This window comes from Heterodontus francisci, chromosome 22 (genome assembly GCF_036365525.1).
Source record: "Heterodontus francisci isolate sHetFra1 chromosome 22, sHetFra1.hap1, whole genome shotgun sequence".
Classification (NCBI taxonomy): domain Eukaryota; kingdom Metazoa; phylum Chordata; class Chondrichthyes; order Heterodontiformes; family Heterodontidae; genus Heterodontus; species Heterodontus francisci.
Genome location: NC_090392.1, coordinates 38836946 through 38861867, shown reverse-complemented (window position 1 = coordinate 38861867; position 24922 = coordinate 38836946). Strand labels below are relative to the sequence as shown.

Below are 24922 nucleotides of genomic sequence, written 5' to 3'. Positions count from 1 at the left end.
GTTTCCATGCATTCATGATAAGCAATTTTCAATGAAATGAGCAAAAACCATGCACAGATGTCGAACCCATGCTAAATATATTAAGGTCGGTCGGGCTTCGAAAAAAGCAATGCAAATTAATTCAATGGCTGCACAATCTGGGACTGTTCCACTGCTGGGATTAGGGAAAACAAGTTGAATGCGGTGGACCATTTTAATGATATTTTACCTGCATCAAATAAGTTCACTTTTATTGATGTACACTAAACGTCCCTGGCTGACATTGTTCCAGTCCACTGCTAACAGCTGATCAAAGCAGGTGCGGAATTGCTCGTGACAGCTGAGCACCAAGCGCTGAATTTTCTTCAGTTTTCAAATCCAATTCCACACATCGTGACTCAGAATCACTGCTGTGAGAGTGGGAAATCGCTGCAAATACTCAACAGGACGGGCAACTTGTGAAAACTCTTTCAATTTTTGTTGTACAGACTTTTCCTAAAACTTCAATCTGGACCATATGGCAATATGAAGCGTGTGTGTGTGTCTGTGGCTGTGGCTGTCATGGTTCTATCGAAACTGTGAGTCTTGATGTTATGAGGGCGATGCATTGTGAGTGTGTCAGTTGTAAATCTCCTTTTATTTTGATAATATATATCAGGTTCTAAATATATAAATATTGTGCACTTGAGTATTATGGGTGTATCAGTGTGCTCATTCTGAATAAATGTGTGTGTGTGTGTGCGTGTGTTACTTCTCAATGTATTTGTGTGTATCTGTGTTGTGTATACATTTTTCTATGTGTCAAAGCAAAGTAAGAGAGCAATAAATAAACAGAGAGTACACATAAACGCACACACTGCCACAACACGGTTCAGAAACACGCACACAAACTCACACAGTCCGACAAAACGGTTCAGAAACCCGCAGACAAACTCACACAGTCCTCGAACACCGTTCAGAGACACATTAAACTCACAGCGTCCCATAACACGCTGCAAAGCCACACACAAACTCACACGGTCCCACAGCACGGTTCAGAGACATACACAAACTTACACAGTCCCACAACACGGTTCAGACACACACACACAATCTCACTCAGTCCCGCCGTTCATTTAAAATACCTGTCGAGCACGATAGATCTTAAAACCAGAGACGTTCACCATCCTGTCTGCACATATCCATTCCAGTAGCGAAAGGGGGAGCACTGGCTCCGGCCAGTTCTGATATAGCACGAGGCTTGTCAATCAAGTCATGCTCCACCCAGCCCAGATTGAGTCACCTACCAGGTCGCAGTTTACTGTGTGTCAGAACCTGCCCCTCAGGTGTGGGAGATTCCAAGCTTAGTCTGTCGGTTAAAAGGGCATGGGGGCAGATTGGCCTTTTGCCATGTGGCAGTATCCTCAATAAAAGCCTCTTTGCCTGGGAAACCGGGTCTAACGGTAGCTACCTGGAGACGAACCGTCAACATTGCAAAAGCAAACGAATGGTGGATGCTGGAAATCTGAAATGAAAAGAGAAAATGCAGGAAATGCGCAGCAACTCAGGCAGCACATCTGGAAAGACAAACAGTGTTAGACTTTCTGGTGGGTAGCCTTTCTTCACAACTGGATAAAGGTTAGAGATTGAACAGGTATAAAGCGAGTGCAGAGGCAGAGGGAAAGGCGAAGGGGCAAGGTCTGGGATAGGGTGGAACTGTGGCCTGGAGAGTTTGTCTGTCAGGGGAATGATTTCCGCAGCAGAACAGTGTGACATTGTTAAATGAGCTCTGTTTTGTGCTTCGTACAATTGTTGAATTGCCGCAACCGTTTTGACATTGTCCCCTTGTGAAATGGTTCTCCGACTGATGGAAAAAGTGCTGGGGAGAAATTTTGATTTGTACCACCAGATGGCAGAGATAAACGGATACCATCCCGCAGCGTCGATCTGGAAAAGCTGATGACTGGCAGCATTCTCCAGCTCACACGACCTGAGACTCGAATTCATTGAAACACTGGTTTGCAGTGTCTTGGGTGATTTTGCTGTGGTCGTCTCTGTGGCGCAATTGGCTAGCGCGTTCGGCTGTTAACCGAAAAGTTGGTGGTTTAAGCCCACCCAGGGACGTCGGCCCTTATTGAGCGTTTCACTTAGCGCCCCTGGACGTGCTTGTTCTAATCTCTGTGTTTGCATTGGTGCCTTCTTTTCCTGATTATTTAACAACGCTGCTCTGATCCATTACCTGACTGTTTCCATGCATTCATGATAAGCAATTTTCAATGAAATGAGCAAAAACCATGCACAGACGTCGAACCCATGCTAAATATATTGAGGTCGGTCGGGCTTCGAAAAAAGCAATGCAAATTCATTCAATGGCTGCACAATCTGGGACTGTTCCACCGCTGGGATTAGGGAAAACAAGTTGAATGCGGTGGACCATTTTAATGATATTTTACCTGCATCAAATAAGTTCACTTTTATTGATGTACACTAAAAGTCCCTGGCTGACATTGTTCCAGTCCACTGCTAACAGCTGATCAAAGCAGGTGTGGAACTGCTCGTGACAGCTGAGCACCAAGCGCTGAATTTTCTTCAGTTTTCAAATCCAATTCCACACATCGTGACTCAGAATCACTGCTGTGAGGGTGGGATATCGCTGCAAATACTCAACAGGACGGGCAACTTGTGAAAACTCTTGCAATTTTTGTTGTACAGACTTTTCTTAAAACTTCAAACTGGACCATATGGCAATATAAAGCGTGTGTGTGTGTCTGTGCCTGTGGCTGTCATGGTTCTATCGAAACTGTGAGTCTTGATGGGATGAGGGCGATGCATTGTGAGTGTGTCAGTTGTAAATCTCCTTTTATTTTGATAATATATATCAGGTTCTAAATATATAAATATTGTGCACTTGAGTATTATGGGTGTATCAGTGTGCTCATTCTGAATAAATGTGTGTGTGTGTGTGCGTGTGTTACCTCTCAATGTATTTGTGTGTATCTGTGTTGTGTATACATTTTTCTATGTGTCAAAGCAAAGTAAGAGAGCAATAAATAAGCAGAAAGTACACATAAACTCACACAATGCCACAACACGGTTCAGAAACATGCACACAAACTCACACAGTCCGACAAAACGGTTCAGAAACCCGCAGACAAACTCACACAGTCCTAGAACACCGTTCAGAGACACATTAAACTCACAGCGTCCCACAACACGCTGCAAAGCCACACACAAACTCACACGGTCCCACAGCACGGTTCAGAGACATACACAAACTTACACAGTCTCACAACACGGTTCAGACACGCACACACAATCTCACTCAGTCCCGCTGTTCATTTAAAATACCTGTCGAGCACGATAGATCTTAAAACCAGATACGTTCACCATCCTGACTGCACATATCCATTCCAGTAGCGAAAGGGGGAGCACTGGCTCCGGCCAGTTCTGATATAGCACGAGGCTTGTCAATCAAGTCATGCTCCACCCAGCCCAGATTGAGACACCTACCAGGTCGCAGTTTACTGTGTGTCAGAACCTGCCCCTCAGGTGTGGGAGATTCCAAGCTTAGTCTGTCGGTTAAAAGGGCATGGGGGCAGATTGGCCTTTTGCCATGTGGCAGTATCCTCAATAAAAGCCTCTTTGCCTGGGAAACCGGGTCTAATGGTAACTACCTGGAGACGAACTGTCAACATTGTGAGTGCAAAAGCAAACGAATGGTGGATGCTGGAAATCTGAAATGAAAAGAGAAAATGCAGGAAATGCGCAGCAACTCAGGCAGCACATCTGGAAAGACAAACAGTGTTAGACTTTCTGGTGGGTAGCCTTTCTTCACAACTGGATAAAGGTTAGAGATTGAACAGGTATAATGCGAGTGCAGAGGCAGAGGGAAAGGCGAAGGGGCAAGGTCTGGGATAGGGTGGAACTGTGGCCTGGTGAGTTTGTCTGTCAGGGGAAAGATTTCTGCAGCAGAACAGTGTGACATTGTTAAATGAGCTCTGTTTTGTGCTTCGTACAATTGTTGCATTGCCGCAACAGTTTTGACATTGTCCCCTTGTGAAATGGTTCTCCAACTGACGGAAAAAGTGCTGGGGAGAAATTTTGATTTGTACCACCAGATGGCAGAGATAAACAGATACCATCCCGCAGCGTCGATCTGGAAAAGCTGATGACTGGCAGGATTCTCCAGCTCACACGACCTGAGACTCGAATTCATTGAAACACTGGTTTGCAGTGTCTTGGGTGATTTTGCTGTGGTCGTCTCTGTGGCGCAATTGGCTAGCGCGTTCGGCTGTTAACCGAAAAGCTGGTCGTTCAAGCCCACCCAGGGACGTCGGCCCTTCTTGAGCGTTTCACTTCGCGCCCCTGGACGTGCCTTTTCTACTCTCTGTGTTTGCATTGGTGTCTTCTTTTCCTGATTATTTAACAACGCTGCTCTGATCCATTACCTGACTGTTTCCATGCATTCATGATAAGCAATTTTCAATGAAATGAGCAAAAACCATGCACAGACGTCGAACCCATGCTAAATATATTAAGGTCGGTCGGGCTTCGAAAAAAGCAATGCAAATTCATTCAATGGCTGCACAATCTGGGACTGTTCCACCGCTGGGATTAGGGAAAACAAGTTGAATGCGGTGGACCATTTTAATGATATTTTACCTGCATCAAATAAGTTCACTTATATTGATGTGCACTAAAAGTCCCTGGCTGACATTGTTGCAGTCCACTGCTAACAGCTGATCAAAGCAGTTGTGGAATTGCTCGTGACAGCTGAGGACCAAGTGCTGAATTTTCTTCAGTTTTCAAATCCAATTCCACACATCGTGACTCAGAATCACTGCTGTGAGAGTGGGAAATCGCTGCAAATACTCAACAGGACGGGCAACTTGTGAAAATTCTTTCAATTTTTGTTGTACAGACTTTTCTTAAAACTTCAAACTGGACCATATAGCAATATAAAGCGTGTGTGTGTGTCTGTGGCTGTGGCTGTCATGGTTCTATCGAAACTGTGAGTCTTGATGTTATGAGGGCGAAGCATTGTGAGTGTGTCAGTTGTAAATCTCCTTTTATTTTGATAATATATATCAGGTTCTAAATATATAAATATTGTGCACTTGAGTATTCTGGGTGTATCAGTGTGCTCATTCTGAATAAATGTGTGCGTGTGTTACTTCTCAATGTATTTGTGTGTATCTGTGTTGTGTATACATTTTTCAATGTGTCAAAGCAAAGTAAGAGAGCAATAAATAAGCAGAAAGTACACATAAACTAACACAATGCCACAACACGGTTCAGAAACACGCACACAAACTCACACAGTCCGACAAAACGGTTCAGAAACCCGCAGACAAACTCACACAGTCCTAGAACACCGTTCAGAGACACATTAAACTCACAGCGTCCCACAACACGCTGCAAAGCCACACACAAACTCACACGGTCCCACAGCACGGTTCAGAGACATACACAAACTTACACAGTCTCACAACACGGTTCAGACACGCACACACAATCTCACTCAGTCCCGCTGTTCATTTAAAATACCTGTCGAGCACGATAGATCTTAAAACCAGAGACGTTCACCATCCTGACTGCACATATCCATTCCAGTAGCGAAAGGGGGAGCACTGGCTCCGGCCAGTTCTGATATAGCACGAGGCTTGTCAATCAAGTCATGCTCCACCCAGCCCAGATTGAGTCACCTACCAGGTCGCAGTTTACTGTGTGTCAGAACCTGCCCCTCAGGTGTGGGAGATTCCAAGCTTAGTCTGTCGGTTAAAAGGGCATGGGGGCAGATTGGCCTTTTGCCATGTGGCAGTATCCTCAATAAAAGCCTCTTTGCCTGGGAAACCGGGTCTAACGGTAGCTACCTGGAGACGAACCGTCAACATTGTGAGTGCAAAAGCAAACGAATGGTGGATGCTGGAAATCTGAAATGAAAAGAGAAAATGCAGGAAATGCGCAGCAACTCAGGCAGCATATCTGGAAAGACAAACAGTGTTAGACTTTCTGGTGGGTAGCCTTTCTTCACAACTGGATAAAGGTTAGAGATTGAACAGGTATAAAGCGAGTGCAGAGGCAGAGGGAAAGGCGAAGGGGCAAGGTCTGGGATAGGGTGGAACTGTGGCCTGGAGAGTTTGTCTGTCAGGGGAAAGATTTCCGCAGCAGAACAGGGTGACATTGTTAAATGAGCTCTGTTTTGTGCTTCGGACAATTGTTGAATTGCCGCAACCGTTTTGACATTGTCCCCTTGTGAAATGGTTGTCCGACTGACGGAAAAAGTGCTGGGGAGAAATTTTGATTTGGACCACCAGATGGCAGAGATAAACAGATACCATCCCGCAGCGTCGATCTGGAAAAGCTGATGACTGGCAGGATTCTCCAGCTCACACGACCTGAGACTCGAATTCATTGAAACACTGGTTAGCAGTGTCTTGCGTGATGTTGATGTGGTCGTCTCTGTGGCGCAATTGGCTAGCGCGTTCGGCTGTTTATCGAAAGGTTGGTGGTTCAAGCCCACCCAGGGTGAGACGCCGGCCCTTATTGAGCGTTTCACTTAGCGCCCCTGGACGTGCTTGTTCTGCTCTCTGTGTTTGCATTGGTGTCTTCTTTTCCTGATTATTTAACAACGCTGCTCTGATCCATTACCTGACTGTTTCCATGCATTCATGATAAGCAATTTTCAATGAAATGAGCAAAAACCATGCACAGACGTCGAACCCATATATTAAGGATGTTCGGGCTTCGAAAAAAAGCAATGCAAATTCATTCAATGGCTGCACAATCTGGGACTGTTCCACCGCTTGGATTAGGGAAAACAAGTTGAATGCGGTGGACCATTTTAATGATATTTTACCTGCATCAAATAAGTTCACTTTTATTGATGTACACTAAAAGTCCCTGGCTGACATTGTTCCAGTCCACTGCTGACAGCTGATCAAAGCAGGTGTGGAATTGCTCGTGACAGCTGAGCACCAAGCGCTGAATTTTCTTCAGTTTTCAAATCCAATTCCACACATCGTGACTCAGAATCACTGCTGTGAGAGTGGGAAATCGCTGCAAATACTCAACAGGACGGGCAACTTGTGAAAACTCTTTCAATTTTTGTTGTGCAGACTTTTCTTAAAACTTCAAACTGGACCATATGGCAATATAAAGCGTGTGTGTGTGTCTGTGTCTGTGGCTGTGATGGTTCTATCGAAACAGAGAGTCTTGATGTTATGAGGGCGATGCATTGTGAGTGTGTCAGTTGTAAATCTCCTTTTATTTTGATAATATATATCAGGTTCTAAATATATAAATATTGTGCACTTGAGTATTATGGGTGTATCAGTGTGCTCATTCTGAATAAATGTGTGTGCGTGTGTGCGTGTGTTACTTCTCAATGTATTTGTGTGTATCTGTGTTGTGTATACATTTTTCTATGTGTCAAAGCAAAGTAAGAGAGCAATAAATAAGCAGAAAGTACACATAAACTCACACAATGCCACAACACGGTTCAGAAACAAGCACACAAACTCACACAGTCCGACAAAACGGTTCAGAAACCCGCAGACAAACTCACACAGTCCTAGAACACCGTTCAGAGACACATTAAACTCACACCGTCCCACAACACGCTGCAAAGCCACACACAATCTCACACGGTCCCACAGCACGGTTCAGAGACATACACAAACTTACACAGTCCCACAACACAGTTCAGACACGCACACACAATCTAACTCAGTCCCGCCGTTCATTTAAAATACCTGTCGAGCATGATAGATCTTAAAACCAGAGACGTTCACAATCCTGACTGCACATATCCATTCCAGTAGCGAAAGGAGGAGCACTGGCTCCGGCCAGTTCTGATATAGCACGAGGCTTGTGAATCAAGTCATGCTCCACCCAGCCCAGATTGAGTCACCTACCAGGTCGCAGTTTACTGTGTGTCAGAACCTGCCCCTCAGGTGTGGGAGATTCCAAGCTTAGTCTGTCGGTTAACAGGGCATGGGGGCAGATTGGCCTTTTGCCATGTGGCAGTATCCTCAAAAAAAGCCTCTTTGCCTGGGAAACCGGGTCTAACGGTAGCTACCTGGAGACGAACCGTCAACATTGTGAGTGCAAAAGCAAACGAATGGTGGATGCTGGAAATCTGAAATGAAAGAGAAAATGCAGGAAATGCGCAGCAACTCAGGCAGCACATCTGGAAAGACAAACAGTGTTAGACTTTCTGGTGGGTAGCCTTTCTTCACAACTGGATAAAGGTTAGAGATTGAACAGGTATAAAGCGAGTGCAGAGGCAGAGGAAAAGGCGAAGGGGCAAGGTGTGGGATAGGGTGGAACTGTGGCCTGGAGAGTTTGTCTGTCAGGGGCAAGATTTCCGCAGCAGAACAGTGTGACATTGTTAAATGAGCTCTGTTTTGTGCTTCGTACAATTGTTGAATTGCCGCAAACGTTTTGACATTGTCCCCTTGTGAAATGGTTCTCCGACTGACGGAAAAAGTGCTGGGGAGAAATTTTGATTTGTACCACCAGATGGCAGAGATAAACAGATACCATCCCGCAGCGTCGATCTGGAAAAGCTGATGACTGGCAGGATTCTCCAGCTCACACGACCTGAGACTCGAATTCATTGAAACACTGGTCTGCAGTGTGTTGGGTGACTTGGCTGTGGTTGTCTCTGTGGCGCAATTGGCTAGTGCGTTCGGTTGTTAACCGAAAGGTTGGTGGTTCAAGCCCACCCAGGGACGTCGGCCATTATTAATCGTTTTACTGAGCGCCCCTGGACGTGCTTGTTCTACTCTCTGTGTTTGCATTGGTGTCTTCTTTTCCTGATTATTTAACAACGCTGCTCTGATCCATTACCTGACTGTTTCCATGCATTCATGATAAGCAATTTTCAATGAAATGAGCAAAAACCATGCACAGACGTCGAACCCATATATTAAGGACGGTCGGGCTTCGAAAAAAGCAATGCAAATTCATTCAATGGCTGCACAATCTGGGACTGTTCCAGCGCTGGGATTAGGGAAAACAAGTTGAATGCGGTGGACCATTTTAATGATATTTTACCTGCATCAAATAAGTTCACTTTTATTGATGTACACTAAAAGTCCCTGGCTGACATTGTTCCAGTCCACTGCTGACAGCTGATCAAAGCAGGTGTGGAATTGCTCGTGACAGCTGAGCACCAAGCGCTGAATTTTCTTCAGTTTTCAAATCCAATTCCACACATCGTGACTCAGAATCACTGCTGTGAGAGTGGGAAATCGCTGCAAATACTCAACAGGACGGGCAACTTGTGAAAACTCTTTCAATTTTTGTTGTACAGACTTTTCTTAAAACTTCAAACTGGACCATATGGCAATATAAAGCGTGTGCGTGTCTGTGGCTGTGATGGTTCTATCGAAACTGAGAGTCTTGATGTTATGAGGGCGATGCATTGTGAGTGTGTCAGTTGTAAATCTCCTTTTATTTTGATAATATATATCAGGTTCTAAATATATAAATATTGTGCACTTGAGTATTATGGGTGTATCAGTGTGCTCATTCTGAATAAATGTGTGTGTGTGTGCGTGTGTTACTTCTCAATGTATTTGTGTGTATCTGTGTTGTGTATACATTTTTCTGTGTCAAAGCAAAGTAAGAGAGCAATAAATAAGCAGAAAGTACACATAAACTCACACAATGCCACAACACGGTTCAGAAACACGCACACAAACTCACACAGTCCGACAAAACGGTTCAGAAACCCGCAGACAAACTCACACAGTCCGAGAACACCGTTCAGAGACACATTAAACTCACACCGTCCCACAACACGCTGCAAAGCCACACACAAACTCACACGGTCCCACAGCACGGTTCAGAGACATACACAAACTTACACAGTCCCACAACACGGTTCAGACACGCACACACAATCTCACTCAGTCCCGCCGTTCATTTAAAATACCTGTCGAGCACGATAGATCTTAAAACCAGAGACGTTCACCATCCTGACTGCACATATCCATTCCAGTAGCGAAAGGGGGAGCACTGGCTCCGGCCAGTTCTGATATAGCACGAGGCTTGTCAATCAAGTCATGCTCCACCCAGCCCAGATTGAGTCACCTGCCAGGTCGCAGTTTCCTGTGTGTCTTAACCTGCCCCTCAGGTGTGGGAGATTCCAAGCTTAGTCTGTCGGTTAAAAGGGCATGGGGGCAGATTGGCCTTTTGCCATGTGGCAGTATCCTCAAAAAAAGCCTCTTTGCCTGGGAAACCGGGTCTAACGGTTGCGACCTGGAGAAGAACCGTCAACATTGTGAGTGCAAAAGCAAACGAATGGTGGATGCTGGAAATCTGAAATGAAAAGAGAAAATGCAGGAAATGCGCAGCAACTCAGGCAGCACATCTGGAAAGACAAACAGTGTTAGACTTTCTGGTGGGTAGCCTTTCTTCACAACTGGATAAAGGTTAGAGATTGAACAGGTATAAAGCGAGTGCAGAGGCAGAGGGAAAGGCGAAGGGGCAAGGTGTGGGATAGGGTGGAACTGTGGCCTGGTGAGTTTGTCTGTCAGGGGAAAGATTTCCGCAGCAGTACAGTGTGACATTGTTAAATGAGCTCTGTTTTGTGCTTCGTACAATTGTTGAATTGCCGCAACCGTTATGACATTGTCCCCTTGTGAAATGGTTCTCCGACTGACGGAAAAAGTGCTGGGGAGAACTTTTGATTTGTACCACCAGATGGCAGAGATAAACAGATACCATCCCGCAGCGTCGATCTGGAAAAGCTGATGACTGGCAGGATTCTCCAGCTCACACGACCTGAGACTCGAATTCATTGAAACACTGGTTTGCAGTGTCTTGCGTGATTTGGCTGTGGTCGTCTCTGTGGCGCAATTGGCTAGCGCGTTCGGCTGTTAACCGAAAGGTTGGTGGTTTAAGCCCACCCAGGGACGTCGGACATTATTGAGCGTTTCACTTAGCGCCCATGGACGTGCTTGTTCGACTCTCTGTGTTTGCATTGGTGTCTTCTTTTCCTGATTATTTAACAACGCTGCTCTGATCCATTACCTGACTGTTTCCATGCATTCATGATAAGCAATTTTCAATGAAATGAGCAAAAACCATGCACAGACGTCGAACCCAGATATTAAGGACGGTCGGGCTTCGAAAAAAGCAATGCAAATTCATTCAATGGCTGCACAATCTGGGACTGTTCCACCGCTGGGATTAGGGAAAACAAGTTGAATGCGGTGGACCATTTTAATGATATTTTACCTGCATCAAATAAGTTCACTTTTATTGATGTACACTATAGTCCCTGGCTGACATTGCTCCAGTCCACTGCTGACAGCTGATCAAAGCAGGTGTGGAATTGCTCGTGACAGCTGAGCACCAAGCGCTGAATTTTCTTCAGTTTTCAAATCCAATTCCACACATCGTGACTCAGAATCACTGCTGTGAGGGTGGGAAATCGCTGCAAATACTCAACAGGACGGGCAACTTGTGAAAACTCTTTCAATTTTTGTTGTACAGACTTTACTTAAAACTTCAAACTGGACCATATGGCAATATAAAGCGTGTGTGCGTGTCTGTGGCTGTGGCTGTGATGGTTCTATCGAAACTGAGAGTCTTGATGTTATGAGGGCGATGCATTGTGAGTGTGTCAGTTGTAAATCTCCTTTTATTTTGATAATATATATCAGGTTCTAAATATATAAATATTGTGCACTTGAGTATTATGGGTGTATCAGTGTGCTCATTCTGAATAAATGTGTGTGTGTGTGCGTGTGTTACTTCTCAATGTATTTGTGTGTATCTGTGTTGTGTATACATTTTTCTATGTGTCAAAGCAAAGTAAGAGAGCAATAAATAAGCAGAAAGTACACATAAACTCACACAATGCCACAACACGGTTCAGAAACATGCACACAAACTCACACAGTCCGACAAAACGGTTCAGAAACCCGCAGACAAACTCACACAGTCCTAGAACACCGTTCAGAGACACATTAAACTCACAGCGTCCCACAACACGCTGCAAAGCGACACACAAACTCACACGGTCCCCCAGCACGGTTCAGAGACATACACAAACTTACACAGTCCCACAACACGGTTCAGACACGCACACACAATCTCACTCAGTCCCGCCGTTCATTTAAAATACCTGTCGAGCACGATAGATCTTAAAACCAGAGACGTTCACCATCCTGACTGCACATATCCATTCCAGTAGCGAAAGGGGGAGCACTGGCTCCGGCCAGTTCTGATATAGCACGAGGCTTGTCAATCAAGTCATGCTCCACCCAGCCCAGATTGAGTCACCTACCAGGTCGCAGTTTCCTGTGTGTCAGAACCTGCCCCTCAGGTGTGGGAGATTCCAAGCTTAGTCTGTCGGTTAAAAGGGCATGGGGGCAGATTGGCCTTTTGCCATGTGGCAGTATCCTCAATAAAAGCCTCTTTGCCTGGGAAACCGGGTCTAACGGTTGCGACCTGGAGAAGAACCGTCAACATTGTGAGTGCAAAAGCAAACGAATGGTGGATGCTGGAAATCTGAAATGAAAAGAGAAAATGCAGGAAATGGGCAGCAACTCAGGCAGCACATCTGGAAAGACAAACAGTGTTAGACTTTCTGGTGTGTAGCCTTTCTTCACAACTGGATAAAGGTTAGAGATTGAACAGGTATAAAGCGAGTGCAGAGGCAGAGGGAAAGGCGAAGGGGCAAGGTGTGGGATAGGGTGGAACTGTGGCCTGGAGAGTTTGTCTGTCAGGGGAAAGATTTCCGCAGCAGAACAGTGTGACATTGTTAAATGAGCTCTGTTTTGTGCTTCGTACAATTGTTGAATTGCCGCAACCGTTTTGACATTGTCCCCTTGTGAAATGGTTCTCCGACTGACGGAAAAAGTGCTGGGGAGAAATTTTGATTTGTACCACCAGATGGCAGAGATAAACAGATACCATCCCGCAGCGTCGATCTGGAAAAGCTGATGACTGGCAGGATTCTCCAGCTCACACGACCTGAGACTCGAATTCATTGAAACACTGGTTTGCAGTGTCCTGCGTGATTTTGCTGCGGTCGTCTCTGTGGCGCAATTGGCTAGCGCGTTGGGCTGTTAACCGAAAGGTTGGTGGTTCAAGCCCACCCAGGGACGTCCGCCATTATTGAGCGTTTTACTTAGCGCCCCTGGACGTGCTTGCTCTACTCTCTGTGTTTGCATTGGTGTCTTCTTTTCCTGATTATTTAACAACGCTGCTCTGATCCATTACCTGACTGTTTCCATGCATTCATGATAAGCAATTTTCAATGAAATGAGCAAAAACCATGCACAGAAATCGAACCCAGATATTAAGGACGGTCGGGCTTCGAAAAAAGCAATGCAAATTCATTCAATGGCTGCACAATCTGGGACTGTTCCACCGCTGGGATTAGGGAAAACAAGTTGAATGCGGTGGACCATTTTAATGATATTTTACCTGCATCAAATAAGTTCACTTTTATTGATGTACACTAAAAGTCCCTGGCTGACATTGTTCCAGTCCACTGCTGACAGCTGATCAAAGCAGGTGTGGAATTGCTCGTGACAGCTGAGCACCAAGCGCTGAATTTTCTTCAGTTTTCAAATCCAATTCCACACATCGTGACTCAGAATCACTGCTGTGAGGGTGGGAAATCGCTGCAAATACTCAACAGGACGGGCAACTTGTGAAAACCCTTTCAATTTTTGTTGTACAGACTTTACTTAAAACTTCAAACTGGACCATATGGCAATATAAAGCGTGTGTGTGTGTCTGTGGCTGTGGCTGTGATGGTTCTATCGAAACTGAGAGTCTTGATGTTATGAGGGCGATGCATTGTGAGTGTGTCAGTTGTAAATCTCCTTTTATTTTGATAATATATATCAGGTTCTAAATATATAAATATTGTGCACTTGAGTATTATGGGTGTATCAGTGTGCTCATTCTGAATAAATGTGTGTGTGTGTGTGTGCGTGTGTTACTTCTCAATGTATTTGTGTGTATCTGTGTTGTGTATACATTTTTCTATGTGTCAAAGCAAAGTAAGAGAGCAATAAATAAGCAGAAAGTACACATAAACTCACACAATGCCACAACACGGTTCAGAAACATGCACACAAGCTCACACAGTCCGACAAAACGGTTCAGAAACCCGCAGACAAACTCACACAGTCCCAGAACACGCTGCAAAGCCACACACAAACTCACACGGTCCCACAGCACGGTTCAGAGACATACACAAACTTACACAGTCCCACAACACGGTTCAGACACGCACACACAATCTCACTCAGACCCGCCGTTCATTTAAAATACCTGTCGAGCACGATAGATCTTAAAACCAGAGACGTTCACCATCCTGACTGCACATATCCATTCCAGTAGCGAAAGGGGGAGCACTGGCTCCGGCCAGTTCTGATATAGCACGAGGCTTGTCAATCAAGTCATGCTCCACCCAGCCCAGATTGAGTCACCTACCAGGTCGCAGTTTACTGTGTGTCAGAACCTGCCCCTCAGGTGTGGGAGATTCCAAGCTTAGTCTGTCGGTTAAAAGGGCATGGGGGCAGATTGGCCTTTTGCCATGTGGCAGTATCCTCAAAAAAAGACTCTTTGCCTGGGAAACCGGGTCTAACGGTAACTACCTGGAGACGAACCGTCAACATTGTGAGTGCAAAAGCAAACGAATGGTGGATGCTGGAAATCTGAAATGATAAGAGAAAATGCAGGAAATGCGCAGCAACTCAGGCAGCACATCTGGAAAGACAAACAGTGTTAGACTTTCTGGTGGGTAGCCTTTCTTCACAACTGGATAAAGGTTAGAGATTGAACAGGTATAAAGCGAGTGCAGAGGCAGAGGGAAAGGCGAAGGGGCAAGGTGTGGGATAGGGTGGAACTGTGGCCTGGAGAGTTTGTCTGTCAGGGGAAAGATTTCCGCAGCAGAACAGTGTGACATTGTTAAATGAGCTCTGTTTTGTGCTTCGTACAATTGTTGAATTGCCGCAACCGTTTTGACATTGTCCCCTTGTGAAATGGTTCTCCGACTGACGGAATAAGTGCTGGGGAGAAATTTTGAGTTGTACCACCAGATGGCAGAGATAAACAGATACCATCCCGCAGCGTCGATCTGGAAAAGCTGATGACTGGCAGGATTCTCCAGCTCACACGACCTGAGACTCGAATTCATTGAAACACTGGTTTGCAGTGTCTTGATTGATTTTGCCGTGGACGTCTCTGTGGCGCAATTGGCTAGCGTGTTCGGCTGTTAACCGAAAGATAGGTGGTTCAAGCCCACCCAGGGACGTCGGCCATTATTGAGCATTCTACTTAGCGCCCCTGGACGTGCTTGTTCTGCTCTCTGTGTTTGCATTGGTGTCTCCTTTTCCTGATTATTTAACAACGCTGCTCTGATCCATTACCTGACTGTTTCCATGCATTCATGATAAGCAATTTTCAATGAAATGAGCAAAAACCATGCACAGACGTCGAACCCATATATTAAGGACGGTCGGGCTTCGAAAAAAGCAATGCAAATTCATTCAATGGCTGCACAATCTGGGACTGTTCCACCGCTGGGATTAGGGAAAACAAGTTGAATGCGGTGGACCATTTTAATGATATTTTACCTGCATCAAATAAGTTCACTTTTATTGATGTACACTAAAAGTCCCTGGCTGACATTGTTCCAGTCCACTGCTGACAGCTGATCAAAGCAGGTGTGGAATTGCTCGTGACAGCTGAGCACCAAGCGCTGAATTTTCTTCAGTTTTCAAATCCAATTCCACACATCGTGACTCAGAATCACTGCTGTGAGAGTGGGAAATCGCTGCAAATACACAACAGGACGGGCAACTTGTGAAAACTCTTTCAATTTTTGTTGTACAGACTTTTCTTAAAACTTCAAACTGGACCATATGGCAATATAAAGCGTGTGTGTGTGTCTGTGGCTGTGGCTGTCATGGTTCTATCGAAACTGTGAGTCTTGATGTTATGAGGGCGATGCATTGTGAGTGTGTCAGTTGTAAATCTCCTTTTATTTTGATAATATATATCAGGTTCTAAATATATAAATATTGTGCACTTGAGTATTATGGGTGTATCAGTGTGCTCATTCTGAATAAATGTGTGTGTGTGTGTGCGTGTGTTACTTCTCAATGTATTTGTGTGTATCTGTGTTGTGTATACATTTTTCTATGTGTCAAAGCAAAGTAAGGGAGCAATAAATAAGCAGAAAGTACACATAAACTCACACAATGCCACAACACGGTTCAGAAACATGCACACAAACTCACACAGTCCGACAAAACGGTTCAGAAACCCGCAGACAAACTCACACAGTCCTAGAACACCGTTCAGAGACACATTAAACTCACAGCGTCCCACAACACGCTGCAAAGCCACACACAAACTCACACGGTCCCACAGCACGGTTCAGAGACATACACAAACTTACACAGTCCCACAACACGGTTCAGACACGCTCACACAATCTCACTCAGTCCCGCCGTTCATTTAAAATACCTGTCGAGCACGATAGATCTGAAAACCAGAGACGTTCACCATCCTGACTGCACATATCCATTCCAGTAGCGAAAGGGGGAGCACTGGCTCCGGCCAGTTCTAATATAGCACGAGGCTTGTCAATCAAGTCATGCTCCACCCAGCCCAGATTGAGTCACCTACCAGGTCGCAGTTTACTGTGTGTCAGAACCTGCCCCTCAGGTGTGGGAGATTCCAAGCTTAGTCTGTCGGTTAAAAAGGCATGGGGGCAGATTGGCCTTTTGCCATGTGGCAGTATCCTCAATAAAAGCCTCTTTGCCTGGGAAACCGGGTCTAACGGTAGCTGCCTGGAGACGAACCGTCAACAGTGTGAGTGCAAAAGCAAACGAATGGTGGATGCTGGAAATCTGAAATGAAAAGAGAAAATGCAGGAAATGCGCAGCAACTCAGGCAGCACATCTGGAAAGACAAACAGTGTTAGACTTTCTGGTGAGTAGCCTTTCTTCACAACTGGATAAAGGTTAGAGATTGAACAGGTATAAAGCGAGTGCAGAGGCAGAGGGAAAGGCGAAGGGGCAAGGTGTGGGATAGGGTGGAACTGTGGCCTGGAGAGTTTGTCTGTCAGGGGAAAGATTTCCGCAGCAGAACAGTGTGACATTGTTAAATGAGCTCTGTTTTGTGCTTCGTACAATTGTTGAATTGCCGCAACCGTTTTGACATTGTCCCCTTGTGAAATGGTTCTCCGACTGACGGAAAAAGTGCTGGGGAGAAATTTTGATTTGTACCACCAGATGGCAGAGATAAACAGATACCATCCCGCTGCGTCGATCTGGAAAAGCTGATGACTGGCAGGATTCTCCAGCTCACACGACCTGAGACTCGAATTCATTGAAACACTGGTTTGCAGTGTCTTGGGTGATTTTGCTGTGGTCGTCTCTGTGGCGCAATTGGCTAGCGCGTTCGGCTGTTAACCGAAAAGTTGGTGATTTAAGCCCACCCAGGGATGCCGGCCATTATTGAGCGTTTCACTTAGCGCCCATGGACGTGCTTGTTCGACTCTCTGTGTTTGCATTGGTGTCTTCTTTTCCTGATTATTTAACAACGCTGCTCTGATCCATTACCTGACTGTTTCCATGCATTCATGATAAGCAATTTTCAATGAAATGAGCAAAAACCATGCACAGACGTCGAACCCAGATATTAAGGACGGTCGGGCTTCGAAAAAAGCAATGCAAATTCATTCAATGGCTGCACAATCTGGGACTGTTCCACCGCTGGGATTAGGGAAAACAAGTTGAATGCGGTGGACCATTTTAATGATATTTTACCTGCATCAAATAAGTTCACTTTTATTGATGTACACTATAGTCCCTGGCTGACATTGCTCCAGTCCACTGCTGACAGCTGATCAAAGCAGGTGTGGAATTGCTCGTGACAGCTGAGCACCAAGCGCTGAATTTTCTTCAGTTTTCAAATCCAATTCCACACATCGTGACTCAGAATCACTGCTGTGAGGGTGGGAAATCGCTGCAAATACTCAACAGGACGGGCAACTTGTGAAAACTCTTTCAATTTTTGTTGTACAGACTTTACTTAAAACTTCAAACTGGACCATATGGCAATATAAAGCGTGTGTGCGTGTCTGTGGCTGTGGCTGTGATGGTTCTATCGAAACTGAGAGTCTTGATGTTATGAGGGCGATGCATTGTGAGTGTGTCAGTTGTAAATCTCCTTTTATTTTGATAATATATATCAGGTTCTAAATATATAAATATTGTGCACTTGAGTATTATGGGTGTATCAGTGTGCTCATTCTGAATAAATGTGTGTGTGTGTGCGTGTGTTACTTCTCAATGTATTTGTGTGTATCTGTGTTGTGTATACATTTTTCTATGTGTCAAAGCAAAGTAAGAGAGCAATAAATAAGCAGAAAGTACACATAAACTCACACAATGCCACAACACGGTTCAGAAACATGCACACAAACTCACACAGTCCGACAAAACGGTTCAGAAACCCGCAGACAAACTCACACAGTCCTAGAACACCGTTCAGAGACACATTAAACTCACAGCGTCCCACAACACGCTGCAAAGCGACACACAAACTCACACGGTCCCCCAGCACGGTTCAGAGACATACACAAACTTACACAGTCCCACAACACGGTTCAGACACGCACACACAATCTCACTCAGTCCCGCCGTTCATTTAAAATACCTGTCGAGCACGATAGATCTTAAAACCAGAGACGTTCACCATCCTGACTGCACATATCCATTCCAGTAGCGAAAGGGGGAGCACTGGCTCCGGCCAGTTCTGATATAGCACGAGGCTTGTCAATCAAGTCATGCTCCACCCAGCCCAGATTGAGTCACCTACCAGGTCGCAGTTTCCTGTGTGTCAGAACCTGCCCCTCAGGTGTGGGAGATTCCAAGCTTAGTCTGTCGGTTAAAAGGGCATGGGGGCAGATTGGCCTTTTGCCATGTGGCAGTATCCTCAATAAAAGCCTCTTTGCCTGGGAAACCGGGTCTAACGGTTGCGACCTGGAGAAGAACCGTCAACATTGTGAGTGCAAAAGCAAACGAATGGTGGATGCTGGAAATCTGAAATGAAAAGAGAAAATGCAGGAAATGGGCAGCAACTCAGGCAGCACATCTGGAAAGACAAACAGTGTTAGACTTTCTGGTGTGTAGCCTTTCTTCACAACTGGATAAAGGTTAGAGATTGAACAGGTATAAAGCGAGTGCAGAGGCAGAGGGAAAGGCGAAGGGGCAAGGTGTGGGATAGGGTGGAACTGTGGCCTGGAGAGTTTGTCTGTCAGGGGAAAGATTTCCGCAGCAGAACAGTGTGACATTGTTAAATGAGCTCTGTTTTGTGCTTCGTACAATTGTTGAATTGCCGCAACCGTTTTGACATTGTCCCCTTGTGAAATGGTTCTCCGACTGACGGAAAAAGTGCTGGGGAGAAATTTTGATTTGTACCACCAGATGGCAGAGATAAACAGATACCATCCCGCAGCGTCGATCTGGAAAAGCTGATGACTGGCAGGATTCTCCAGCTCACACGACCTGAGACTCGAATTCATTGAAACACTGGTTTGCAGTGTCCTGCGTGATTTTGCTGTGGTCGTCTCTGTGGCGCAATTGGCTAGCGCGTTCGGCTGTTAACCGAAAGGTTGGTGGTTTAAGCCCACCCAGGGACGTCCGCCATTATTGAGCGTTTTACTTAGCGCCCCTGGACGTGCTTGCTCTACTCTCTGTGTTTGCATTGGTGTCTTCTTTTCCTGATTATTTAACAACGCTGCTCTGATCCATTACCTGACTGTTTCCATGCATTCATGATAAGCAATTTTCAATGAAATGAGCAAAAACCATGCACAGAAGTCGAACCCAGATATTAAGGACGGTCGGGCTTCGAAAAAAGCAATGCAAATTCATTCAATGGCTGCACAATCTGGGACTGTTCCACCGCTGGGATTAGGGAAAACAAGTTGAATGCGGTGGACCATTTTAATGATATTTTACCTGCATCAAATAAGTTCACTTTTATTGATGTACACTAAAAGTCCCTGGCTGACATTGTTCCAGTCCACTGCTGACAGCTGATCAAAGCAGGTGTGGAATTGCTCGTGACAGCTGAGCACCAAGCGCTGAATTTTCTTCAGTTTTCAAATCCAATTCCACACATCGTGACTCAGAATCACTGCTGTGAGGGTGGGAAATCGCTGCAAATACTCAACAGGACGGGCAACTTGTGAAAACCCTTTCAATTTTTGTTGTACAGACTTTACTTAAAACTTCAAACTGGACCATATGGCAATATAAAGCGTGTGTGTGTGTCTGTGGCTGTGGCTGTGATGGTTCTATCGAAACTGAGAGTCTTGATGTGATGAGGGCGATGCATTGTGAGTGTGTCAGTTGTAAATCTCCTTTTATTTTGATAATATATATCAGGTTCTAAATATATAAATATTGTGCACTTGAGTATTATGGGTGTATCAGTGTGCTCATTCTGAATAAATGTGTGTGTGTGTGTGTGCGTGTGTTACTTCTCAATGTATTTGTGTGTATCTGTGTTGTGTATACATTTTTCTATGTGTCAAAGCAAAGTAAGAGAGCAATAAATAAGCAGAAAGTACACATAAACTCACACAATGCCACAACACGGTTCAGAAACATGCACACAAGCTCACACAGTCCGACAAAACGGTTCAGAAACCCGCAGACAAACTCACACAGTCCCAGAACACGCTGCAAAGCCACACACAAACTCACACGGTCCCACAGCACGGTTCAGAGACATACACAAACTTACACAGTCCCACAACACGGTTCAGACACGCACACACAATCTCACTCAGACCCGCCGTTCATTTAAAATACCTGTCGAGCACGATAGATCTTAAAACCAGAGACGTTCACCATCCTGACTGCACATATCCATTCCAGTAGCGAAAGGGGGAGCACTGGCTCCGGCCAGTTCTGATATAGCACGAGGCTTGTCAATCAAGTCATGCTCCACCCAGCCCAGATTGAGTCACCTACCAGGTCGCAGTTTACTGTGTGTCAGAACCTGCCCCTCAGGTGTGGGAGATTCCAAGCTTAGTCTGTCGGTTAAAAGGGCATGGGGGCAGATTGGCCTTTTGCCATGTGGCAGTATCCTCAAAAAAAGACTCTTTGCCTGGGAAACCGGGTCTAACGGTAACTACCTGGAGACGAACCGTCAACATTGTGAGTGCAAAAGCAAACGAATGGTGGATGCTGGAAATCTGAAATGATAAGAGAAAATGCAGGAAATGCGCAGCAACTCAGGCAGCACATCTGGAAAGACAAACAGTGTTAGACTTTCTGGTGGGTAGCCTTTCTTCACAACTGTATAAAGGTTAGAGATTGAACAGGTATAAAGCGAGTGCAGAGGCAGAGGGAAAGGCGAAGGGGCAAGGTGTGGGATAGGGTGGAACTGTGGCCTGGAGAGTTTGTCTGTCAGGGGAAAGATTTCCGCAGCAGAACAGTGTGACATTGTTAAATGAGCTCTGTTTTGTGCTTCGTACAATTGTTGAATTGCCGCAACCGTTTTGACATTGTCCCCTTGTGAAATGGTTCTCCGACTGACGGAAAAAGTGCTGGGGAGAAATTTTGAGTTGTACCACCAGATGGCAGAGATAAACAGATACCATCCCGCAGCGTCGATCTGGAAAAGCTGATGACTGGCAGGATTCTCCAGCTCACACGACCTGAGACTCGAATTCATTGAAACACTGGTTTGCAGTGTCTTGATTGACTTTGCTGTGGACGTCTCTGTGGCGCCTCTGTGGCGCAATAGGCTAGCGTGTTCGGCTGTTAACCGAAAGGTTGGTGGTTCAAGCCCACCCAGGGACGTCGGCCATTATTGAGCATTCTACTTAGCGCCCCTGGACGTGCTTGTTCTGCTCTCTGTGTTTGCATTGGTGTCTTCTTTTCCTGATTATTTAACAACGCTGCTCTGATCCATTACCTGACTGTTTCCATGCATTCATGATAAGCAATTTTCAATGAAATGAGCAAAAACCATGCACAGACGTCGAACCCATATATTAAGGACGGTCGGGCTTCGAAAAAAGCAATGCAAATTCATTCAATGGCTGCACAATCTGGGACTGTTCCACCGCTGGGATTAGGGAAAACAAGTTGAATGCGGTGGACCATTTTAATGATATTTTACCTGCATCAAATAAGTTCACTTTTATTGATGTACACTAAAAGTCCCTGGCTGACATTGTTCCAGTCCACTGCTGACAGCTGATCAAAGCAGGTGCGGAATTGCTCGTGACAGCTGAGCACCAAGCGCTGAATTTTCTTCAGTTTTCAAATCCAATTCCACACATCGTGACTCAGAATCACTGCTGTGAGAGTGGGAAATCGCTGCAAATACACAACAGGACGGGCAACTTGTGAAAACTCTTTCAATTTTTGTTGTACAGACTTTTCTTAAAACTTCAAACTGGACCATATGGCAATATAAAGCGTGTGTGTGTGTCTGTGGCTGTGGCTGTCATGGTTCTATCGAAACTGTGAGTCTTGATGTTATGAGGGCGATGCATTGTGAGTGTGTCAGTTGTAAATCTCCTTTTATTTTGATAATATATATCAGGTTCTAAATATATAAATATTGTGCACTTGAGTATTATGGGTGTATCAGTGTGCTCATTCTGAATAAATGTGTGTGTGTGTGTGCGTGTGTTACTTCTCAATGTATTTGTGTGTATCTGTGTTGTGTATACATTTTTCTATGTGTCAAAGCAAAGTAAGAGAGCAATAAATAAGCAGAAAGTACACATAAACTCACACAATGCCACAACACGGTTCAGAAACATGCACACAAACTCACACAGTCCGACAAAACGGTTCAGAAACCCGCAGACAAACTCACACAGTCCTAGAACACCGTTCAGAGACACATTAAACTCACAGCGTCCCATAACACGCTGCAAAGCCACACACAAACTCACACGGTCCCACAGCACGGTTCAGAGACATACACAAACTTACACAGTCCCACAACACGGTTCAGACACGCTCACACAATCTCACTCAGTCCCGCCGTTCATTTAAAATACCTGTCGAGCACGATAGATCTGAAAACCAGAGACGTTCACCATCCTGACTGCACATATCCATTCCAGTAGCGAAAGGGGGAGCACTGGCTCCGGCCAGTTCTAATATAGCACGAGGCTTGTCAATCAAGTCATGCTCCACCCAGCCCAGATTGAGTCACCTACCAGGTCGCAGTTTACTGTGTGTCACAACCTGCCCCTCAGGTGTGGGAGATTCCAAGCTTAGTCTGTCGGTTAAAAGGGCATGGGGGCAGATTGGCCTTTTGCCATGTGGCAGTATCCTCAATAAAAGCCTCTTTGCCTGGGAAACCGGGTCTAACGGTAGCTGCCTGGAGACGAACCGTCAACAGTGTGAGTGCAAAAGCAAACGAATGGTGGATGCTGGAAATCTGAAATGAAAAGAGAAAATGCAGGAAATGCGCAGCAACTCAGGCAGCACATCTGGAAAGACAAACAGTGTTAGACTTTCTGGTGAGTAGCATTTCTTCACAACTGGATAAAGGTTAGAGATTGAACAGGTATAAAGCGAGTGCAGAGGCAGAGGGAAAGGCGAAGGGGCAAGGTGTGGGATAGGGTGGAACTGTGGCCTGGAGAGTTTGTCTGTCAGGGGAAAGATTTCCGCAGCAGAACAGTGTGACATTGTTAAATGAGCTCTGTTTTGTGCTTCGTACAATTGTTGAATTGCCGCAACCGTTTTGACATTGTCCCCTTGTGAAATGGTTCTCCGACTGACGGAAAAAGTGCTGGGGAGAAATTTTGAGTTGTACCACCAGATGGCAGAGATAAACAGATACCATCCCGCAGCGTCGATCTGGAAAAGCTGATGACTGGCAGGATTCTCCAGCTCACACGACCTGAGACTCGAATTCATTGAAACACTGGTTTGCAGTGTCTTGGGTGATTTTGCTGTGGTCGTCTCTGTGGCGCAATTGGCTAGCGCGTTCGGCTGTTAACCGAAAAGTTGGTGATTTAAGCCCACCCAGGGATGCCGGCCCTTATTGAGCGTTTCACTTCGCGCCCCTGGACGTGCTTGTTCTACTGTCTGTGTTTGCATTGGTGTCTTCTTTTCCTGATTATTTAACAACGCTGCTCTGATCCATTACCAGACTGTTTCCATGCATTCATGATAAGCAATTTTCAATGAAATGAGCAAAAACCATGCACAGACGTCGAACCCATATATTAAGGTCGGTCGGGCTTCGAAAAAAGCAATGCAAATTCATTCAATGGCTGCACAATCTGGGACTGTTCCACCGCTGGGATTAGGGAAAACAAGTTGAATGCGGTGGACCATTTTAATGATATTTTACCTGCATCAAATAAGTTCACTTTTATTGATGTACACTAAAAGTCCCTGGCTGACATTGTTCCAGTCCACTGCTGACAGCTGATCAAAGCAGGTGTGGAATTGCTCGTGACAGCTGAGCACCAGGCGCTGAATTTTCTTCAGTTTTCAAATCCAATTCCACACATCGTGACTCAGAATCACTGCTGTGAGAGTGGGAAATCGCTGCAAATACTCAACAGGACGGGCAACTTGTGAAAACTCTTTCAATTTTTGTTGTGCAGACTTTTCTTAAAACTTCAAACTGGACCATATGGCAACATAAAGCGTGTGTGTGTGTCTGTGGCTGTGGCTGTGATGGTTCTTTCGAAACTGAGAGTATTGATGTTATGAGGGCGATGCATTGTGAGTGTGTCAGTTGTAAATCTCCTTTTATTTTGATAATATATATCAGGTTCTAAATATATAAATATTGTGCACTTGAGTATTATGGGTGTATCAGTGTGCTCATTCTGAATAAATGTGTGTGTGTGTGTGCGTGTGTTACTTCTCAATGTATTTGTGTGTATCTGTGTTGTGTATACATTTTTCTATGT

General features: G+C 45.3%; 8 non-coding genes across 8 annotated transcripts; all 8 read left to right on the top strand.

The window, feature by feature from the left end:
* Window positions 1-2008: 2008 nt before the first annotated feature.
* trnan-guu (transfer RNA asparagine (anticodon GUU)) lies at window positions 2009-2082 on the top strand. Its single transcript has one exon. It is a non-coding gene; the product is annotated as a tRNA-Asn (tRNA).
* Window positions 2083-4217: 2135 nt separating this feature from the next.
* trnan-guu (transfer RNA asparagine (anticodon GUU)) lies at window positions 4218-4291 on the top strand. Its single transcript has one exon. It is a non-coding gene; the product is annotated as a tRNA-Asn (tRNA).
* Window positions 4292-8622: 4331 nt separating this feature from the next.
* On the top strand, window positions 8623-8696 carry trnan-guu (transfer RNA asparagine (anticodon GUU)). The gene has a single exon. It is a non-coding gene; the product is annotated as a tRNA-Asn (tRNA).
* Window positions 8697-10812: 2116 nt separating this feature from the next.
* On the top strand, window positions 10813-10886 carry trnan-guu (transfer RNA asparagine (anticodon GUU)). The gene has a single exon. It is a non-coding gene; the product is annotated as a tRNA-Asn (tRNA).
* A 2125-nt stretch (window positions 10887-13011) lies between these two features.
* Window positions 13012-13085, top strand: trnan-guu (transfer RNA asparagine (anticodon GUU)). Its single transcript has one exon. It is a non-coding gene; the product is annotated as a tRNA-Asn (tRNA).
* Window positions 13086-15176: 2091 nt separating this feature from the next.
* trnan-guu (transfer RNA asparagine (anticodon GUU)) lies at window positions 15177-15250 on the top strand. Its single transcript has one exon. It is a non-coding gene; the product is annotated as a tRNA-Asn (tRNA).
* Window positions 15251-19577: 4327 nt separating this feature from the next.
* Window positions 19578-19651, top strand: trnan-guu (transfer RNA asparagine (anticodon GUU)). Its single transcript has one exon. It is a non-coding gene; the product is annotated as a tRNA-Asn (tRNA).
* Window positions 19652-21753: 2102 nt separating this feature from the next.
* trnan-guu (transfer RNA asparagine (anticodon GUU)) lies at window positions 21754-21827 on the top strand. The gene has a single exon. It is a non-coding gene; the product is annotated as a tRNA-Asn (tRNA).
* Window positions 21828-24922: the final 3095 nt, after the last annotated feature.